The 22,014-nt window shown below is 45.7% G+C and overlaps 1 long non-coding RNA gene across 1 annotated transcript in view; it reads right to left on the bottom strand.

Moving 5' to 3' along the window:
- The window catches only part of LOC308069029, a 48,626-nt gene extending 26,647 nt beyond the window's left edge, over positions 1 to 21,979 (bottom strand). Inside the window, exon 1 of the long non-coding RNA XR_013930240.1 lies at positions 29 to 21,979. This is a non-coding gene — a long non-coding RNA (uncharacterized lncRNA). The remainder of the gene's footprint in view (positions 1 to 28) is intronic.
- Positions 21,980 to 22,014: the final 35 nt, after the last annotated feature.

The raw sequence follows: 22,014 nt of genomic DNA, 5'->3' as shown, positions 1-22,014 counted from the left end.
TACTTTTTTTTTTTTTTTTTTTAATTACCTTTCCTGGTCTGGTTGGGATGGGTTCACCTCCAGGGGTTTTGATGCTGCAGAAGTTCAGCTGTGCCTCAGCTGCTCCTCCATCCACCTCCTTGCAGAGTGGCTTTCTGCTGGTCCAGCCCTCCCCGTGCTGTGAGCACATGTTCAGACTGAAGGGGTTGATTTCTGGGACTGTGGTTTAGCTTTCTAATGATGCGTGAATGCTGGGGGCAATTTGTGTTTTTATTTTCATAAATAGATGTTCTGTCTCCTTGGATTTCTAGCGGTGTGAGGTTTAGCACATTCATTACTCTCAGCGTTTTAGGACTGAAAAAAAAAAAAAAAAAGAAAAATAATCATCAGACCGTTTGTGATTTTTCTTAATAGCATCCAGGGGATGGAAAGCAGCTTCCTCCCCCCAAAAGCAACAGTGATTCAAAACACGAAAGCTGAGTGAGCAAAGCCATAGCATTTCAAGAGCAATACCAGTAGCAAAGTCTACAGCCCTGTGGCTAAAGAGGTAGTGAAAAAAGGCCTGGGACCAGCTGTACCTTCTAAAATGTAGATGTTTTCAGGAAGACCATTACCACAGCAGCATTATCAGCTTAGCCCTGAGATGAAATTTGTTCAGCACATGAATTCTCCTGGCCCTCGTGTAACCCTGCATACACTTCATACTGTTTAGGCTGCATCCGTATCAGAAAAGGGTTCACTCCACACCTTCAGAGTTAAATGTGAGCCTCGGTCCTCCGTGAAGAGGGATTTTTTTAGGCACATAGAAAGGCACATAGAAACATCATTCAGAACAATCAGGGATGCAAATGGAAACTGAAGTGAAGCTGATTCCTTACTGATTTTGAGAAAATGTAACTCAATACAGTCAAGATAGAAAACCCAGGTTTCCAGTAAGTCTGCAACAGCAATGACAATTTCATGCATCAGCAGATGAGTAATTAGCACAACATACCAGCGTTTCTAATTGTGATGCATGGGGGAGTCAGGATAAAACTTCCATCATTAGAAGAAGTATTTTTTGATCATGCCTAGTATAACACGGTTTATCAGATATGAGTAAGGATTAACATGCAGTGGTTGCTTTTTGGTTGCCTTCACACCCCAGAAGTGCAAGGAATACCCTTGGGTATGGAACACCATACTTCCCTTCATCTTGTAATTCATAGTGGCTCCTTCCTACCTGAGCACTGCAGCCATACAGGAGGCTGAAGTTCTTCTGCACCAACATGGCCTTTGTTGCATGTGGTTCAGAAATGCTAAAACAACTCCTGGAAGAGCTGTTTTAGCTGACTTGGATGCTGTGAGATCTCACTGCACCAGAGGCACTGAGCTGCTGCCGCTGACCTAAGCGTTTAGATATTTCTGGGAAGAAAACTCTGTTCCTAATACATGGTGGTGTAGCATCAGCTTCCTTCTTCCACAAACCTCCTGGCTCTGCTGGGCACTGATTCCCCTCGCAGGGTGAGAGGAGAGCTCACTGTCCCTGTTTGTCACTGGCTGAGGACAGCAGCTGGGAGGCCTGCTGTTGATCAGCCTTGCCCCACAAATTAGCTGCAGCTCAGGTCAAGTGGTTTTGAAAACTGAAGACCATTAAGCCAGCCCTCTGAGCAGGCAGTGAGCCTCCACCATAAGAAAACCACAAACAGTATCAAAGCAAGTAACGCACAGCCCTCTGACCAAGGGCTGGAAGTATTTCTGTGAAGAAATTCAGAGCTTTATGGAAATGGAGAAATTCAGATCACCATGAGGAAGTGGCTGGGAAACAACTGGATGGTACTTTTCAATGGTGTCGCTCTGTCCCCATCACTTGGCACCATCTCTGCTAGCTTCCTGCGACATTGGCGGCCTCTTAGATCTGGGCTTGACCCAGACCAGCAGACCCATAGCCCTCTCTGAAGCCCTCTGTGGTTGTGGGAGTCACATTTGACTTTTCCACAAGTGATGTGGCACAGCGTATACACAAACACACAAGAAGCAAGCCTTTCCTGGGGTATCAAAAACATCTCAGTGCTTCAGTAAGCAGATCATAGTCTGGGTCAAAGTCCTGGTGCTCTGCAGGGACAGAGGGATTCCCAGGGATGGTGCCAAGAGAGCAACACGGTCCCTTCTTGATGCCTAGGAAGGGATACCTCTGCTAGAAAGGGGGTGGGCAAAGCACACAGGGTCTTTCTTTGCGCTACAAGGTCAGACCTGCAGGGTCATAATCAGGGCTGTAATCTTCATTAGCCATGGTGAACGCTGTGGAAAGAAACAATGCAAAAACCTCGAAGTGTTCTTTCTGTTTCTCAAAAACACTGTCAGGACAGCCCTGCCTGCCTGCCTTTGCATTCCCTCTCCTGCTTGACCACATCCAGCTTTATCCCCAGACCTGCATGCTATGGGCAGCCAAGATGCAGAGTGAGGGGCTCAGGCGGGGGGAATCTGATGGCTGCAGGATTCTACCTGGCCTGTTGTGTTGCTGTGACAGGGGGCACCAAGCTATGTGTGGGCTGCAAGCTGGGCTGCGTCATTCCTCAAGACACCACGATCTTCCTGATTGCATGACTTCGTCACAGCGCTGAAATCTTCACAATTTATGGTGATTGCATGACTTCATCACAGCGCTGAAATCTTCACAATTTATGGGGATTTTCATGCAGCTGGCTCTTGTACAGGGTTTCTTTTCTATTTATTTCACATTTGACATGACTTTTGGCATATTTTTTTTTAAATGAGCAGCTCCCTTTCTCAAATGCAATGCTTTATTTTTTTGCAACGTATTCAAGTAATCGTGGGTGAAACGCTCCTCTCTGGAACAAAGGGAAAAAAATTCCTGTACACATCACACTATGGGCAAAGTCTCTGCAGCACGTCTGGGAACACGCCTTCATCAGGGACCACGCAGGCTTTTCGGATACACTCAGTGGGCTGTGTACCGTAATGGCAGCACACACACGCAGAGGCTTGACAGTAATGTGGTGGTGGGCTTGGGGAAATTGTTGGGCTGCACTTCTGTTGCATTTTCTCTTTCTCACTCCTGACCTGGTAGGACTTTGGCACGTCATGCACCATCATTGCATGTGGATTTTTGTGCTTGGCTGAGCTCTGGGCATGGCTGGGGGGCTGGCTAAGCCCACCTGCTCACCCAGATGGAGAGCTATCTTTCAGCAAGCATTGCTGTCTGGAGCTGGGGGAAGAAGTGGATCTGTAGCCTGACACTGCCCAGCGACTCTTCCCAGAAATACCCACTTTCCACATTTCTGTCAGTTAAGGAAGTTAAGCATCTAGCTACTTAGCCTTGTCAAACAGTTGTGGCTGCAAGGCCACCAGAAAGGAAAACTCACATGCAGGGGAATCTGAACAGGTACTTCGTGCACTGGCTGTAGTTGCACAATAGATATCCAAGAGAGTGATTCTGGGTTCAGAACACTGAAATTCCATTCAATTCTAGCCTAAACCTTTGCGTCTGCATCTTTCATCTGTAAGAAAAAGAGGAAAACAGAGGTTTGCAGAAATAATAAAGGTGAACACATACAAGTCCTGGGACACGTCAGCTCATTATTCTTAGAGCACTTCCCAGCATGGTTTCTGCTCACATGGTCATTTACAACATCCATGCCATCTCAAAGTCCCAAAGTGTTTAAGAAGAGAAAATCCACAGAAGACAGGAACTGTGGCCTTCTGTGCAATATTAAACATTTTTTTTTTTTGTATTCTGAAGAATATCTGGCCAATACTTACATGTGGTTCTGAATCTTGCTTGCAGTCCTGAGTCTACCAGCCCATCCTGAGCATTGAGTGCAGCATCTCTAAGGACCATGGCTGATCGTTATGCTACTGCATGCAGCAGGAGATGCAAGAAGCGTGTGCAAACATACCCGTAAAGGCAGATATTTGTCATTCACAGACACCTGGATCTTCTCTGCTCCTAAAAAAGCTAGCAATAATGCTATGCATTTCTGAATGTCATCTCTAGATTCTGCCTCCCTTAACTGCTCTACCTGTCTCTACCAACAGGTCTATCCTGGGCCATCAAACACTGCAGCAGTTAGTATTTGCAAGTGCTAGGCCTGCTGTCCACAAATAAGGTAGTAAACTTTTTTTTTGAGTTAATGAGTTTTAATTTTACTGAGCTATAAAGCCACCTAATTGAAAAGCTCTCCACATGGATGAGATTAGCTTGTCAACCAGGAACCATCACTGTTAGCCGAGTGGGAGATTTGCATGGATAGTTCTCATTAGAGCTAATGCAAGTCATATGTGGCAAGAGAGCACACTTCAGAGAGCTGGGTTAAAGAGCACGTGCAGTGAAAAAGAGGTGGGATACTTGGGCGAAGATTGGGACTGGATGGTCTTTAGGTTAAACAAAGCTTTTCTGAAAGATGTCCCACAGCTTCTAGGATACGGACAAGGAACTCAACAGAACAGCAAACATTTAATGTGCCCCTTGCACCTCCCTTCTACCCCAGTGCTCCGGTCAACAGGTAACCATTGTCTGCTGCCTGTAGGTGGTGGTACCTTCAGGCTTAGGCTGTGGTGGCGAAAGGCGTATAAACACATCAATTGGTCCTAGCCCCAAGGTTTTCATAGTCCAAGATGTGTGGGAAGATGGTTGAAAAATGGAGGAAAGGGGCAAAGAGGCAGTGATAGCCAGCAAAACCCCAACAGCTAACAAACCTAGGTAGCAGCAGCAGCTGTGTTAATTAAAGTTCGTCGCTGTCATGTCAAGGACCTGTTTTTAAGGAGAAAATTTGGAGAAAGACAGCAAGTTTGATCACTGCAGGGCTTCCCATTGGTGCAATGAAATTCTGAAATGTCCTGTTTCCCCTCCACAAAGTTTAAACTGGGTAGAATTAGTGACTTTTAGCCTTTTGTTCCAGATTTCCAAGAATCCACTGGTCCCATCACAGGGACAGCAGCTACCAGGCATCTGTCAGGCTCAACAACATATCCAGAGTCGCACACAACATCTGTACACAGCCACAGCTAGGGCACTCCAGCGTGACAGCCTAAATTGGGCAGTATCCTCAAAGACCCACTCATCCATGGTGTCAGATCCATATGCAAGCAGGGCCATGAGTCACAAGCATGCTGAGCATGGCTGAAAGAAACCAGGACACTGCTGGTTGCATACAGTACTAAGAAAATTGCAGCAAAGCCCCAGCTCCGATGAGGACCCACGTTGTTGGGAGCTGTCCAGACACAGAGTCGTAGTACTTTGAAGCTGCGAAGAGCTTCAGTTCAAGATAAGAGACAAAATATTTCCGTTTGTATAGATAGAGCAAAAGCAGACACACGAGGAGTGGGATTTTTGGAAGGACCCAGCTGCAGGAACCTGGCAAGGAGTGGTTTACAAAATACCTCTTTGACTTGACTGCAGTCACACAAAAAGGCAGGAGCAAAGCAGAGATTCGTTTTCCCACCTCCTCATACCACTTTGACTGTGACGTATTCTCCTGATGCACTTACTTGGCTGGTGTATGCACAGAGTCAAGCAGGGATGATGCACATGGCCCTCCCTTTGCTATGCTGGAAAGCTTGAGGTCAAGACACAAACTGCTAGAGAACATTTTGAGCAGGAGCTTTCACACACCCAAGTTTAGGAAAGGGAAAGAGAAGAAACTGTAGCATGAACATCCCGGCCCAGATGTCAGCGGCACCATGCTTGTCCTCTGGGCACACGTAGCGGGTCCTCACCTCTGCTCCTGCCCATTCATCCCTACCCAAAACTACAGCGCCTGTTTTCTTGCCGCTGCTCTAATTCACAAGTTTATATTTTCAGAGGCAAAGAAGGCTGAAGGCAAACTCACAGGCTTCCTCAGTCCTGCATTTGGCTTCATCTCTGACCCATGAAAAGAGAAATGCTGTTCTTATGACTCCTTGGTCAATCTCATCAAAGCCTTGCCAGCTGATCTCTCCCAGACGCTGCTGTTGCTTTTTCCTGTGCCTTGGCTTATTCTCAGCCACGACACTTGAAAGGATGATCAAAGCTGAATGATCTCTGCTGTTTTCTCTCAAATATTTTCTCCAGTCACCTCCCTGGGTCCTCTCTCAAGTCAGAACAAAAGGTAATCAAAATGACATTTGTTGCTGGCATATGCAAGTGTCCCAAATTGCAACCACTTCCAAAAAGTTCTAGGTTAAAGCCCTTGTAAATGCATTGAAAACATCTTTTCATCCCTGAAATAGATGCAGTTTCTGAGGAAAAGGAGACTGCAGCCTGCCCGTCACCATAAGCATTTTCCCCATGGCAGATGCTTTTTTTCCAAGGGAGACCATGAAACAGAACTGTGGTACAAAACCCGGCATGTTGACAGTCTAATTAATTAGTCCTGTCCTAGAACAAATTCTTGGTAAATGCTGTAATGAGCCAGCTAAGCATGTTGTCTACAGAAGGGGGGAGGGGGGAAGAAGTTGCAAAATACATTCTCTCGCAAAATCCTTGCCCAAAACCTCCAAACCTGCAATAATCTTTGGCTCACACCACAAGAAAAGGTACCTCTGGCTTTATCTTTCAACCAACACTTCCCTCACGGCCAAGTATTTTAAAAACTCACAGTAATATGCTTCATATGTCTCCCAGACTGACTGCAGGTTGAGGGGGATGTGGGGGGCTGGGGAGGCAGGGAAGTGAAGCAATTAGGCCAGCAGACGCATAAATGCCATTTGCTCTGTGCATCTCAACCACAGTCGGATTTCATCCCTGGAGCAAGACTCCCTCTGACCGCTTCTCCAGCTGTTTGCATCTAAGAGTTCCCCAGCGGAGAAGCCAGGTGTCCTACTCGAGTGCTCACACACACGCTGTCAGCCACCAGGCTTTTAAAAACAGAGTATAAAACGAAACCAAGAGAGCAAGCTGCAGTCCTGAAGGTGCTATCTACCTCACCGCCTGGGGAAAATGGCTTCAGCATGTGCCACAAATGTGAAGCTGCCTGTTCCCAAGGTCTCCCAGCCCAGAGCCTGTACTAAGTGCCTCCCCCCAACACTCCACCTTTCAACCACCAAAAAACGGGATGTACCTGTTTTTATTCACTTTAACATGACTGAGCATATGCTGACAGTTGCTTCACTTGCTCTTGCCATTGGAAGGGACTGGCAGAGCTGGGACTGCGAGGTGAGAACCAGGGAGTCAAACTGGAACCATATGGATGAATCATGAGAAAAATGGGTGGTAAGTATCATGGCTGTGCAAGCCTGACCCTTAGCCCTTGCTTTCATTTCTCACAGTCCTGCTGCACTCCAAATCACCCCTCCAGCATCATTTTCCTTCTTGCACTGTTCGCTGTAACTCTCCCCTTTTATTTCTCTGATGAGACTGACTGACAGACTCATAGGATCATAGAATTGCTTAGGTTGGAAAATACATTTAAGATCATCGAATCTAACTGTTAATCCAGGACTGCCAGGTCTACCACTAAATAATATTCCCTGAGCACCACAGCTACATATTTTTTAAGCACCCTCAGGGATGGTGACTCAACCACTTCCCTGGGCAGCCTGTTCCAGTGCTTGACAACCCTTTTGGTGAAGAAATTTTTCCTACTATCCTATCTAAACCTCTCCTGGCACAACTTGAGGCTGTTTCCTCTTGTCCTATCACTTAGTCCTTGGGAAAAGTGACCGACCCTCACCTCACTACAGACTCTTTTCAGGTAGATGCATCCTTGAAGAGGATTGTGATTGCTGGACAGACTGCAGAACTGCAAGAGTGCAAGGAAAGCTCCTTCTGCAGCACAGGACAAGTGGCTGTAAAGCTTTCCTCCCTTTTTTTGCTTACAAAACCTCACAAGCACCTAGGGAGCTGGTGGAAGACACAGCTGCTGCAGAGTAACTTGTTGCATTGCTGCAGCACATGCATCCATCACTGATGGAAGCCAGACCCACACAGTGCAAGTTAAACTCAATGTAGGTACTAAAACTGATATCAATAAGTGGTAAACGAAGCCCTACTTTACACAGACCTGAGACAATGCTCACATAAAACCAAGAGATTCACCTCCTCCTTGCTCTCTGCTGCTCATTTTAGCTCCATTGGGATAGCAAAAGCAAAACCCATGTTCAGGAATAAGTTAACAGAAACCCTTGTAGGTACAGAAGACAATTACTTCTTGATATAATCAGCAGGTAAAGAGCGTCCAAAGCCCAGCCAAGCATCACTTGGTACAAGCCAAATACTCCTGCTGGACTTAAGTGTCAGTTTAAACTTGAAATGAGGAATAGCACTGATTTCAGCCCAATAGCTGGGCAGATGCAACTGACAGCAGATCCAGTTAGTTGAATCTACATTAGTCATGGTGCAAGAGCTAGAGGAAAGCTAGCTTGGACCCCTGGTCCTGGCTTCCTGCAGGGAGCTGGACATAGGCAGATGTACCCTCTTAAAAGTCAAACACCTTTTTACACCCGAACTGGAAAAGTGCAACAGTGAATCACTCCCAGCCTCTTGGGCTGGACCCTTTCAACCACCTCTTCCTAGGGCTGTCTGAAACATTTTAAGGGGAAGCAGAGCATTAAGAACCATTTTAAAAGTCACGAGAGACTGGATGCCTGGAAATGCAGCGTCCCTGTTACTTTTTTATTTTCTCTCATTTTTTTCCTTTTCTTTTAAAAGCATTAAAGGAACCCAGCAGAACAGACTCTTCTCGTGAGCTGTGGGTGACCCTGCTCAACTGGGTGCAAGTTAAGAGCCTTATGTGTGGACCAGCCACAGTAAGAATGAAAAACTTTGCTGAAAGGCCAGAACAGCTCAACCTTGCAGTAGGAGTCACCCTTCACAATGGATCTACAGGCAGGTCGGGCACAGGACTTAGACCCAGGTCTTGTAGGTCTGAGGCACACTTGAGGACAATGATGGGCTGTAGCTCAAGCAACCATGGCTGTATGAGCTGCAAAGCCCTGTGTTTCAAGCCCAGCTACAAGCCTGCAGCAAAGATGAAAACCAGTTCCTGGCACAGGATGTTCCGTGCTTTTGACAAAATCCATGAGGCTTTTTCTCTCCAGCTCAACACAGTCATGTTCTGATTTCCCAAAATCCCAGCAGGTTGCTCTGAGCCTCCAGCAGCTGGCTAAGAAAGAAACATCATCTATGAAGAAAATGCTGGAGGCATCTAGAATGGTTGTCTGCCCAACCACAGTCCTATGAATCAGGAGCATCATTTCAGTAAGACTTCGAAGACCGCACTTATCACAAAGGCACTTGCTAAGAAAATCCCTTCTCCAGGGAATATAGTCTCCTGCCCAAATCACAAGGCAGGAAGATGTGGAAGAAGCCAAGATATCAGTTGGAGCCAGAGCACCTCACATACTTTTATATGAACATGAGATGCATCAGAGCACTTAATTTCATATTTTTAATTGGGGTAGGATTCCCATCACGCTTCTCTCAACTGTTCTTTTTTTTTCCACCTGCCTTTTATTTTATTTCTGGCTCTTTATGGCCTCCCTTCCCAGCTGCTTACTATTATCACCTACGATTCTAATCCCTACTTAACTGCTCACATAATCACCCCTTTATTTGGGAACCTGGATTCATACCCTTTGATCCACAGGTTGTCCTTGTATTTCCTGAAATTTCTGTTCCAGGGCATCCAATATTTTCCAATGTCCTGGAGTCCTAGCCTGTCCTTCACCACATCATGGAAACAAAGTAAATAATTAGCACCAGAGCACAGGGTCATTTGAATTTGGTGAATCCCCTCTCAAATGTTATGGACAGGCTGCAGCGGCAGCTCTGCCTTTGTTGCTGTTTGCACTACTTTAGTTGTGCAAATACATGGAGTGCTCTAAAAATCACTCCCAAGTAACTTGGTGCCCAGGGGGTTGGCCATGTCAGAGCAACCATGAACCAGGGTGAAGTATTCCGGTGTTAGAAAGGAGTGTTCTGGCTCTGTGCACCAAGTCCTTCTTTCCCTGCTTCTCCTGGCCACACTTGCCCTTGGCACCGGTCTTGCCCATGGCTGACTTGGATGCTTTCGGTGAACAGCTGTGCTCACCCCACCAGATCTCTTTTTTCCCAGCGTCAGACAGGCTCAAGACATGCACTTTGCTTTCTGGCTTAGCCAGGGCGTTTTGATGGAGCACTTACTCTCCATTTCCATGCTTTTACCCCTTGTCCATCACATCCTGCTCTGTTGCCAAGATCTCAAAGATTTCAGTGGGCAAGAACTTCTGCTACCTCCCTTTTCAGCAAAAAAATTCCACTGTCAGCCCTTCATTTAGAAGATTTCATTTGTTTCATAGCTCATAGCCCAACAGACCACTGTGGCAACCTACCCTGGCCTCATGCATCACACAGACCAGAGGATTTCCCTGGGTCAGGCACAACACTTTACATCTGATACAGCATACGACCTAGGAAGGCATCGGAAATGAGACCACCAGTGCAAGCGGAGCATATTGATTCATCATATGTGGTCTCTGAGTGATATTAGTAAATTAAAGGCAAAGGGAACTGCAACTCAGTGAAAAAATACCTAATGATGCGTGAAATGAAAATATTGTAGTGGGTGTTTCCAATTGTGATTTAACAGTCTCCTCAAGAGAGAAAGACGGAAGAGTGAAACGACCACCATGCTGGGAAGCTTCTTTAGGCACCAACAGGGTAAGCAATCCCAAATTGCCTTATGCATGTGCCAAGAGCTCCTGAACGGATGCAAAGCAGCTCATCCAAACCTACAGCTCAATAAAGACTACTATACTAAGCATAAATAGAACAGAGAAGGAGACCAATTCCTAAGACACAACGGAGATCCACTGATGGTTCCTGTGGCTTTTGCCCCTCTGGCTGGCCAGAAGCCACATCAGATACATTTTAGTTTGCATTTTCTTGATGATGGCTTCTCCCTGTAATTGCTTTCAAATCTGTAGTCAAGAGCTTTGTCTTTCATTTGAGTAATACTCTCCCTCCTCTTTCTCTCTCCCCATGGACAGCTCATCTAGTGCTAAAGTGCACTAAGATGAATCTGAAAAAGAACAAAGTGTATTGCTTCCCACATCCAAATGAAGCAATTTTAGTGCAATCCAGGAGCAGCATGGGAATTGTGAGAACGGGAAATATTTTCCTTGCTGTTGAATCAGCGGGCTTCTGATGGTCCTCTCCTAAGGTAATCCATCCCTATGTCTTCACCTTCTGGATAAAACTCTTTCATATCCAAAATTATGTCCCCAAAGAGGTATTTATAGGTTGAGAGTGAGTCAACACTTGCTCTTCTTCCAAAGAAAGTCTGTTTTCCATCTGTTTCTCCGTACCCTCTCCCTTTTATTGTACCTTCAGTTGAGAGTGGACTCTCACTGCTGGTATTATATATGAAACAATGAAGTCAATATTCAAATAACTGGTTGAGATAGACGGGAATCCTCCAATATGGCCTGAACTGGATCACACCAGATAGCTTAAAAGGAAGCATGGTTAACTAAACAGCAGCTGTAATGTAAATCATTGTTAAAGACCAAGAAAGTTCTGAAATCAGGGAAAATGTTTTTCAGAGATGGTCCTAACTGGGAATCTCCAATTTGAATTTTGCAACATGCAGATGTTTGCTTTAAGTGGGGAATTTTTATTAGTCATTAATGTTCACATTTTTGTGTAATTAGGTCAACAACACAATTATTCAGCCTTCGGATCTGAGGCAACACAAGGTCATATCGGTTTCAGTTGATCTTCTGACAACTTGCTTCAAATGACCAGTTTCTAAAGGAAACTGAACTGTATTTTGATTGTTCTGTGAGTAATTCACAATCGATCCATCTGATTCACTCCTACATCCCGTTCCTTGAGTTACTGGGATACATTCCACCTCTCCAGAAATAGATGTGTCATTTCTCCTTTCAAAGGATATGAATCAGCTCAGCTCATCAGAATTGTATCTTCTCCTGTAAGTTACTGTAATGCGTACACGCACCTATGCAGGTACTTCAGGTCAGGTTTGGGTTACTGGGAACATGGGGGAACATGGGGGGAACAGTATAAATCCTCTGCACTAGCTTTAATCACAGCTTCTCTGAGACATGAAGGGCAATGGAGGCTCGGGGTAGGAGAGGATAACACACAGGAACCTTTCATTTGCAAAACTCTTACCTCTACGTGGGGCTTGGGAGTGAAGCACAGGTCAGAGCAACCCCAGCATCAGCTGGACCTCTTCTGTTACACGAGTCTGTCAGGCAAGCAGTCTTTGTTTTCTTCCAGCAGCCATAGAGGTGATTCAAACCCACCCTGCAAAGAGCATTTTTTTCTACCATCTCCTCAGGGAGCATCTTTCCCACAGGCTGTGGTTAGGGCCCACAGCTTGCAATCATGAAACTCAGCCAGGACCGTAAGCCCTGAGTGACCCCACACCATCTTGGCACCCCATCCAAGGAACTGTCTCACATCTTTCTCATTAAGCAGCTTCATTAGGTGGTTCAGAGTTTGCTTTTTTCAAACCAAGGGGTGGGCACTGTTTTAGCGCCACTGCAGCAGGGCACAGCAGGCACGAAGCTGCTCGTGGGACAGTGGTGGAGCTCGGTGTGGGTATTCATGTCAGCTAACCCCAGGCGTACCATCTTTTAACTGCAGAACTAAATCCAGCAATGCCTGCAAAAAGATTTTGTGGTCCTTGAACAAGAGCTGTGTACACCACAGGGAAACTAAAGCAGGCCCTCCACCTGGCAGCTTTAATGTCCTGACAATTTCTCTGTCTTTCTAGTCCAAGTCCTCTGTGGATAGACAAAATCAAAAGGTTTTGCAGAAGGAAGGAGGAGACAGAAGCTGCCAAGAGAAAAAAAGCCTCCTGCTCTTTTTCTGGTTTGCTTTGGAGAGTACCTCCAAGCATACTGAGTGTCAGAAAGGCAACAGGGTAAAGTTATACCAAAAATATTCCTAACACCAACTGCCATGACACGCTGCACAGCTACAGAAGGAACACCTGAATGTGTCCTGCCCACAGAACACACAGTTGTTAGCAAAGTACATTTTGCTGAGGCCTTATTATATCCAGCAGTGTGTAAACAAGAAAGGACTCAACTGGATTAAGCTACACGAAGGCTTGCCATCATTCTGACACAAAAACAACAACAAAGAAGGTACCAAGTAGGAGTTTTTTTTCACAGATATAGGAGAGAGATAAAAGGAAAAACTATCTGACCGTGAAGACCATCAGCTAAAAAGCCAGCAAGGTGCCACAGGAGACCTAGGCTGGGTTCACGGCACTGGTATGCATGCCCTGGTGTTTGTCCCTGAGGAGCCACTCCAACACAATCCATTTACCTCAGGCCATGTGTGGGTCTGGACCTTTGCAGCTCTGTTTCCTGCCTAACCCACACACACTTTCAGCACAACACTGTAAACTGAGATCACGTAGATGGACACCACCGAACCCCAGAGTCCCAGCCTGCAATAAGGCAGACCTCTAGAAACTACCACTAATGACCTTAACCCTTGCTTGCATCAGGCAACACACACCATGAACAAGGAAACACGTACAGGTCTCACGGTTATCCTGAAACCAGAAACCAAACCTCAGGTGGAATTTCCCAGCCTGTAACTTGGTTTCCCAGTCCTCCGTGCCTTCCCATCCATGGCTTGCTTATCTCAACCACAACTTGCTTACAATGTGCTGGTACTGGACTCTGTAATTAGGTAATATCTGTATTATGAATTCCTAAAGAGTCATGAATGAACAAGACATTAACCCCATCCTCTCAGAAAAAAACTATTTTGCTTTCTATCATACCGTAACACACGCAGGCAGGGGCAGTGTGGAATGCTCCTCTGGGGATTTCCAGAGAGGATACTTCAGGCGATGCTCAGAGGTCAGCGGAGTCATGCCTTTGGTTTCAGTGGAGGTCAGATGCCACCACATTTCAAAGCTGCCTGCAAAAATAAAACCAGTGTAGCAGGAAACCTACAAAATTTAAGTGCTCTGGGAACAGAGATGATGAGGGTCGGCTCTTGGGTGCTGCACCCACAAGTCATACACCACCAGGGTGACCTGCACATCGTCACCTGAGCTACCCTCTGCAGGAAAAAAAAAAACCCATGCCGCCTGCCTCGTATGCATGTTTATATCACACAATGTCAAAGAGCTGAGTAGGTGGGAAAGTTAGGTACTCAGAAGCTGGAATTGCTTCATCCAAGCTTATGTGGGCAGCCATAATTCAGCTCCCTACGCAGTCTTTTTGGGAAACACAGGGAGTCAGGTTTCTAAAGGCTGTATCAAAGCACATGTGCAAGATTACAGTGGCAACTATAAATCTGGCATTTCCTAGCGTTTGAATGCTTGACTTCACCTACAAAAGTTTAAACAGTTTCCTAAGTTTCCTTTGGGGTGGGGGGGAGCAGAATTTAATAAGTAAAAGCCGCAGTGTGCTAGAAGCTCGTATCACCAGCAACACGTGAACTGCAGTTGGCCTTCATTGCCACCACTCATACTGCTGGCTGCATAGGACACAACTGTTATTTCCCAGGGGAGGCAGGATGCTGTGTTTGGGTTCTTTTTGTGGTCCAGTCCCAGCCAAGGACCCCAGAGGAAACAGAGGTCCCCCCAGGGGATAGAAGTCAAGGGCCTTCCACATCTCCAAACCCATTGTTCCGAAAACACAACACGCAGCGTTGTACATTTCTAAAGGGAGAATTGTGCCAATATGGAGCTATTTCCATGGGCTATCAAAATCCTTTTATGCACTGCAAAGTAGAGGTAGGAAATTGCAGGGTCTGAAGATGATTAACTGATGTTCATTCCACTTATGGGATGAGGAGATGATATTTCTCAAAGTCCAAAGTCATACCTCTGCTGTACAGACAAAACCTGCTCCAAGGAAAGGGCTGGGAGGTGTTAGCAGCTCTGACCCTCCCTCCCACCAGCCTGGGAAGACAGAGGTCCAGGTAGTTCTATGATGAGGCAGTCCAAGACCAAGCCCCAAGCTTCTACTGTGTGCTTGAGCAGCCTCTTCACCTCTGCTACGCAGATCCAACACCCAACAAGATCACACAAGAACTACAACTATCAGACACCTCCACCTGCCTTCTGTGGAGACTGTGGTCCTCCACTCGCATCTGTTTGCGGCCATAGTACCCCAGGGACAGGTCTCATGTTGCAGCACAAGGCAGTCAATTCTAAGACGACTGTCCTGGTCATTGCCTCTAAGTAATGCTGCCACTGGACAGCCCTCTGGATTCCTGCCCTTATGCATGAACTGTTCCTCCCTATAATGACCTTTGAAGTCCCTCCTGCCTGCTTCAAGACAGTACCATACCTCTCGCATACAACGTTCTGCTTAATAACTCCAACAGCCTGGAAATAATGGAGAAAACCCCCACTTCTCTTCGGTTTTGTAAGAAAGAAACCTCACGTTCAGCCCCACAGTGGCTGCTGTCTCCAGATGACCATTTTTATGTGCTTTGCAAAATCTTGTTCCTCTCGTGCCCCTGCTCCCAGAGCTGCAGGCTGGGGCAAACCAGACCCATCTTGCAGGGGCATGGTTCTCATTTTCTAGGCAGAGTCTGCAGTAAATTGTTCCGTCATGGTCTGGCTGCTCAAAAAGTCCCAATTAGACACCCATGGAAGGAGAGAATGGCAGGACTGTTACCTCCTGAGGAAGCCCTGAACAGAGCTGCAAGGGGAGAAAGGCTTCTGAGGGTGCCTGGGAGCTGATTTTAAAGTGGCCATGGCTGTTTTAGGGTAATGCCTTCGGGGCTTTCATACCGGCTCTCTCGTCCCAATTACACCACGCGTTATTTCTGCAGAGCCATGGATACCAGGCACCTTCTTGCTGCAGTTACAAGTGAGCCTGGCTCTGGCTCCCTGTCATTGGCATCACCTCCCACTCACCGAGCATCCAGGACCTGCTGCATTTAGTGGTTGCTTGTTCACATCCCCAAACTAATCTGGTCGTAAACCCTTTTCCTCAGAACCAGCATTTGCTGGGGCAGTGACATGAAGGCTCCCTGATGCATCTGTTCCCAGAGCACCACAGTCAGTCCCCTCCTGCCAGTACACATCACACCACTTCAGACCTTGCTAACTCCTCTTCTCCTTCATTCCCGAGACATGTAATCTTTTGCCTGCAAAGTGCTCCTAAGCAGAGGACCCTGTGGGCATCAGAGAATCAGTTACTCTTTGTCAGGGAAACATGCATATCACTCCTTTGATGAGGGAGCTGGTGGCAGGGCTTTAGGCTAGGAGACAGCAAGACCTGACATCACATTGCGTGGTAACTGTGACGGTCATCCCTGCTTTGAGTAAGGGGGGCAGAGCTCAACCATGAAAGAAAAAAATTGTGCTGTGAAGTAGCTCCACCACCACAAAGTGAATTCATTAGCAAGAGCGAAAAAATAAAAGGAGGTTAAAAAAAAAAAGAAAAAAAAAAGCGCACTTTGGGATGTTTTCCACTGGTGCAAGCATTCAGGTACCTCTGGCCTGGCAGCCTGTTCCAACTGTAGGCAGGTCCTGAGTTTTCCCAGATCTCTGTTTCTATTAGAAGTACTGCGTCTTGGCTCCCCATGGTGCTTCTTGGGAGACCTCTGGTAGCACTCATTGAGAATAAAGGACATTTCAACTGTTCTTGGGTGTATTCTGGGGACATGAGGGAACAGGTCAAAGTTAGGGAATGGTTTATTCCCTGCCATAGGGTGGGTCAGGGCTGGCATCCTCCCACCACATTGGGGTGCAAATGGAGAGCTGAGGGGATAAATGTTTTGCATCCTTTGGGACTGCTTTTTCCCAATCCCTTGACCTCAAAAGCCCATACAAGTTTCCGTTCAAACCGGCTGTGTCCCAAATGAACTGCTCCCTTAGTGCATGATCCTCGCTGGTTGAACCACATCAGACTTCACATGTGGAACAAAAACAGGATCGTAAAAGAAAGAGCTGGGAGTAACAAACCCCACAAGAGGAAGATAGACGGTCGAACTACCATCTTTGTGCCTGAGATACATACACTCGTTTCCTCACGCACACAGCGATTGCTAGAAACCACAGAAGCCTAAGGCAAATAATTGGCCAATTTGCAATGATTTTACATGAGGTTTGGGCACCTCCCTCCTCAGCCTCCTTTGAACGTTCACCCTTGCACCTGGCCCCTGGCCCTGGGGAGCACCGAGCAGTTATGTTATCCTGCGAGACTACCAGCTGCCTCCGGCTCCTTCCTGCTCTGCGTCTGCTCTCCCTCTCGCCCCTTCACCGCAGCCTGCTGTTGCTCTCCATCACAGGTGAGAGGCTATGTGAACAACAGGGAGCAAGCCTGGGAGAATTATTTTTAAACCCATTAAGGGAGTCACCTAGAGTTTTATGGTGCTCTGGTTTTAAAGCTCAGGAGAGCCTGCATTTGATGTGGAATATACAGCCTGCAGGCATCATTTCACAAGGCGTTCACCTTTTACCCCACGCTGCCATGCCAGTTGCCAGTTATCTCACTTTGCTTTGATGTCTCCCACGCTAACGCTGACAATGCTAGTGGAAGAAATCTCAAGAGATACTCCATTATGAAAACAAGACCCAGAGATACAGCTGATGTCTTAAGTTCATAAACATCCCAAGGCAAACAGGGAAATTTTCCAACTTCAAGGGCTTTTTGGCTTTTCTACTTTTCAACTCACCAATTTCATCCGGGAACAATTTGCAGCAATGCTAATTGTATGCTTTCCCTGAGCTGTGCAAAGTTATAGGCCAATTATTTCTCCTCCACCCCTGTGATGCATGTGGATTGCTGAAAAAAGTATGAAGAAGCCAAGTCTTTTTGACCAAGCAACAAGTCAGCATCATTCCTTAAAGTCAATGAAAAAAAAAAATAATATCAAAATACAAGCAAGGGAATGCAAGGTAGAAGCAGTTTAATTCTGTCATTGGTTTCAGCAGGAAAAGAGTTAAACTGATGCCGAACACTTCTGGAGATGAGAAGTCACGGGGGGACTTTGCAGCAAAGCTACATATGTGTTCCCTGTGTTATTAAAAAACAGAGTATCTGCATGCAAACTAGCTGTCAGAGAGACATGGCAACCTGTTCACCTCTCTGTAGCCTCCTGTTTCAGAGGCATTTGTGTCTGCTGCCTTTATCATCCCAAAGTGTTGATAATCTTATAATTGAACTTTTGATTTGTAAAATTCTTCTGAGTAAGAAAAATACAACTTTACTCACATCAGAATTTTGGAATGTCCACATTTTCCCATCTTCAGATCCTCTGGAACACAAAAGAGGGTCCTGGCTTCAGTGAAGATCCGAATGGTTAAATGCAGGCGTACTTGCAGAATTAGCTAGGATATCCAACCCATTTCAAAGCTTTAAGTTTGAGAAAGACAGTCATGGGCTTTTGCGAAAAAACAGGAAGCCAGCTCCTTACTTTGAGTGAGAAATCCAGGTCTGCTTTAAGAGAAGAATCCCAATTTTAATCATTACAGCTAAGTGATGGAGAAGAGAGGGGTAAGTGTTGTGAACATCTCGTAAGTTCAGCGTAGGATTTGTGAACCCTTGTCTCCCAAATCTGTTTCCCGTTACACTGAGTGTCCTGAACTACTCTGATTTGCAGCCAAAGCCAGTCTAATGGACTTTTATGACTGGCATAGAAATGCGGTCCAGATTGTCCTAGGGTCACCCAGGTTAGCAAGGTTAGCTGAACTAGAAACCAAGCATATGGTATATGCTGTCATGCATACAAGCCTTTTTCTCCACATTGTCCCCAGACATTCCTGACTCCCGTCACATTGCCCCGTGATTGCCTAGGGAATAAAAAAGAAAACCATGCAGAGCCCGTTTTCACTATAGATGCAGGTTACTGACTGGAAAACAGTCCCACTGGAAGCAAACAGCGTGTGGATGTAGTGACAGGCAAACGAACTACCCACAACAGTGCTAAAGATGATAGTAGAATATAATAGAAATGTTATAATTAATATTAATATGTTTTGTGTTAATTATTATGGCATATAGCTAAGAAAACAAATCACCTCTCCCTTCCCCAAACCCACACTCTTTGGCTACAGCCTCTGGTCCATTAACAACCCCAATTCCAGATGCCAAGTTAATAAGCCTTCCCCCAGACACACACAATTTCAAAGACCAAGGCTCACCACCAAATTCTTCAAGGTTTTCCTTATAAAGAGAGAATGACTGAGCAAGAAAGCTTGCTAAAGCCACTCACCTAGGACAGGGCAAGCCTCCCTATTTCCACAGAGCTCACAGTCACCAAAGGCTGTCAAGCTCAAACCTACAAAGTTGTCAGGATCCTTGTCTCAACAAAGAGACCCCTTCTTTCCCAGGGATGAATTTTCTGTCACTTTTTACTTCCCAAGGAGGGCAGACACATGCCTTTTGCACACTGGTGGAGTGTTTATAGTGCACCTAACATGGCTGGGATCTAACACATACATATTGTTGCTATAAAAAAGGAGTAGCAATCAGTGCTAACAAAGCTGTGCAAAGATCTCATAGTATAGAGGTGCCTCTCAAAAAGATAAGGCTGAAATTTCTGTGCTATAAACCAACAGCACCATGAAAGGAAGACGTGCCCAGATAATAAAAAATTCAGCACTCGGTCAATAGCAAGTCTGTTGGTCAGACCTCTGAGAAGTCATGCTTGTGTGGCAGCACCAAACAGCACCATCATGACACAGCTTCCTGCTGCCCAGCAATGCCCTGCTGGCTATTACTTGGGTCCCAGCAGAAGAGAGACCAAAACAGGGCATCGCTTGGAGGCCAAGGGAAGAAAACATGTCTGTCCTGTCCCCGCACACCATTTCCACCAGGAAATATCTCCAGGTGAGAGATCAGATCCACCAGCTACATCGATGCAACCCTGTTGAATCCAGCGATGCTACCCCAATGTGCATCTTATGCCCTGGTAATTCCTTGGCATTTTCCATCAAGACCACAAATTAGTTGCTTCTCTTCTCTGATGACTCACCAAAAAAAGCAGCAGCCAGACAGGTTCAGAGAAATTATTTGGAGGTGAAAAGCTCCTTAACCTACTTCGAAAACCCCACAGCCCTAAACTGCACCATCTGATACAATATTTATGTGCAGCCTATAGATCACAATAAAAGCAAGTAGGCCAAAGACCTATCAGCTCTTTTATGTACATTTGGCAAGGGTACAAGACAACAATTCATTTCCCTGGGACCTTTTACTTCCCTATAAATTCCAAGAGCCACATTTAAAAGTGAATTGGCAGAGACCATTTTTTAGTGTAAGGAAATTTGTTTGCTTCAGCAATAGGCAAGCATCTTCAGTCATAAACAATGAAAGGGAGGGTAGGCTTCCACTGCAGCTAGCCTTAGTAAGCTAGCAGTATCTTCATGCAGAAAGAAAAGCTGGATTGTGTGGTAAACTACAAAGAAGTTCTACAGAAAGCTGAATAACAGTTTTTGTCCGGAAACCCAAAAGCGCAGGCACTTTTGGAAGGCTATGGAATGTGTTACAAGTTGTAATCCTCCCAGCAGAACCTCAAAAGCCTTGGCTTGTTCTGCTCTTTTAAATTCAGAACTTGACAGCTATTTAACCAGAACCACAAGTGTTAGAGGTGGAAAAGGCCTAGGGATCATCTAATCTATTCCATGACTTGAACAGAGAACAGCAACACTAAAACTGCACTGCAAAAGTGCTGTGAAAATGCCTGCAGAAGAAAAAATCAGCAAAACTGGTGCTGGAAGTCCAAGGAATCACATTCCCCTTGTCTTGCAACTCATTAATTAATCTCTTAGCTTGAGTAGTTGCTATGGTGTTGCTCTTGACCAGAAGGATGATGGCATTGTAATCTGTGCTGCTTCAAGGCTGCCAACGAATGCCCACACATGAAGAATTAATCTTTCCAAGTGGTGTTAACCCGCTCAGCAGGTTCCCCGCTAGGGAAAAAAAGCAATGGCATTCATCCACTACCAAAACATGCATCTTTTATACTTTTATAGCAATGTTGCTTTGAGTCTTAAGAAACAAACTCTCTATAAATCACATCATAAAATATATCCAGACTGATGGTTTACAGGAAAGCTCAGCAATGTCAAGAGCAATGTCAAGTTTTTGGTGTTCTTGTTTTGTGGATTTTTTTTTTTTTTTTTTTTTTTTGGTGATAATTCAGCTTAAAAAAAGCGGTTTTATTCTGATGCTGGAGGTAAAACAGTTTATTGTGTGTGGATTAAAAGCCTTGCTCACAGTTTAAGTATTGGAAGGTCTATCAGCCACTGGCAACTGAATTCCACCATCACCCCCCTCCTTGTTTCATTGGTATTAATATTTGTGCTTTGCAGGTCTGCTGTAAAATGGATTGTGGTTTGCTGAACTTTTCACCCTACTTCTTCCACATGGTTGGGAGCTTGCAGGGGGACAGCTTAGTGAAGTTACTTGTGTACCAGTCAAGAAGAGGAGGTGATCTAGATTCTGACCCATGACTTTCTGAGTCTTCTGAAACACAGCTCAAAGGTAACGATCATTTTCTCTGACGGGGCAGGTAGCAGAGGAAGAAAGTCAGGCAGAAGTCCAATCCTGACAGATGTTAATGCTGTAAGGGAATAAGGTATAGGGACAATCCGGAGGGACAACACCCACCTTTGAGGATGGTGCCCCTCTCTCAGCTTACATAAAAACTTCTTCAGAAGAGTTGCGCTGGGACCACAGCCAAGGAAATCCACAAAATGAGATAACAGCAACAGGAAATAGAGTGAGATAAGGAAAGATTCACGCACAGTTAGAAATCCATTCAACTCCTGGCCACCCTCAGCAACAGGTCACAGCAACTGGTTGACAAAGGAAGACCATGATCCCCTGTGTTGTCACCAGCTTACAGTCTCCCTAGTGTCTTCCAGGATACAGAAGCAACATACTAACAAAAGCTCATCTCTTGTTTGATTCTTTTAAGTCCTTGGTGGCCTGAAGCAGAGCTTTTCCCATGCGGGATCTCCTGTGCTCACAGATGACCTTGATGCTGGAGGTTGAAGCTCCTACATCTGCACAGTATCCTTCCCACCTACCAGAGTAACATGCAGATCAAAGCAAGAGCCAAAGTCTGCTTTTTGGCATGTGAGGTTTCATTCAATTTTAATTTCATTCATTTTA

This window comes from Falco punctatus, assembly GCF_963210335.1.
Source record: "Falco punctatus genome assembly, chromosome: 8".
Lineage (NCBI taxonomy): Eukaryota > Metazoa > Chordata > Aves > Falconiformes > Falconidae > Falco > Falco punctatus.
The sequence above is the reverse complement of the archived record's forward strand: the minus strand, read 5'-3'. Positions and strand labels throughout refer to the sequence as shown.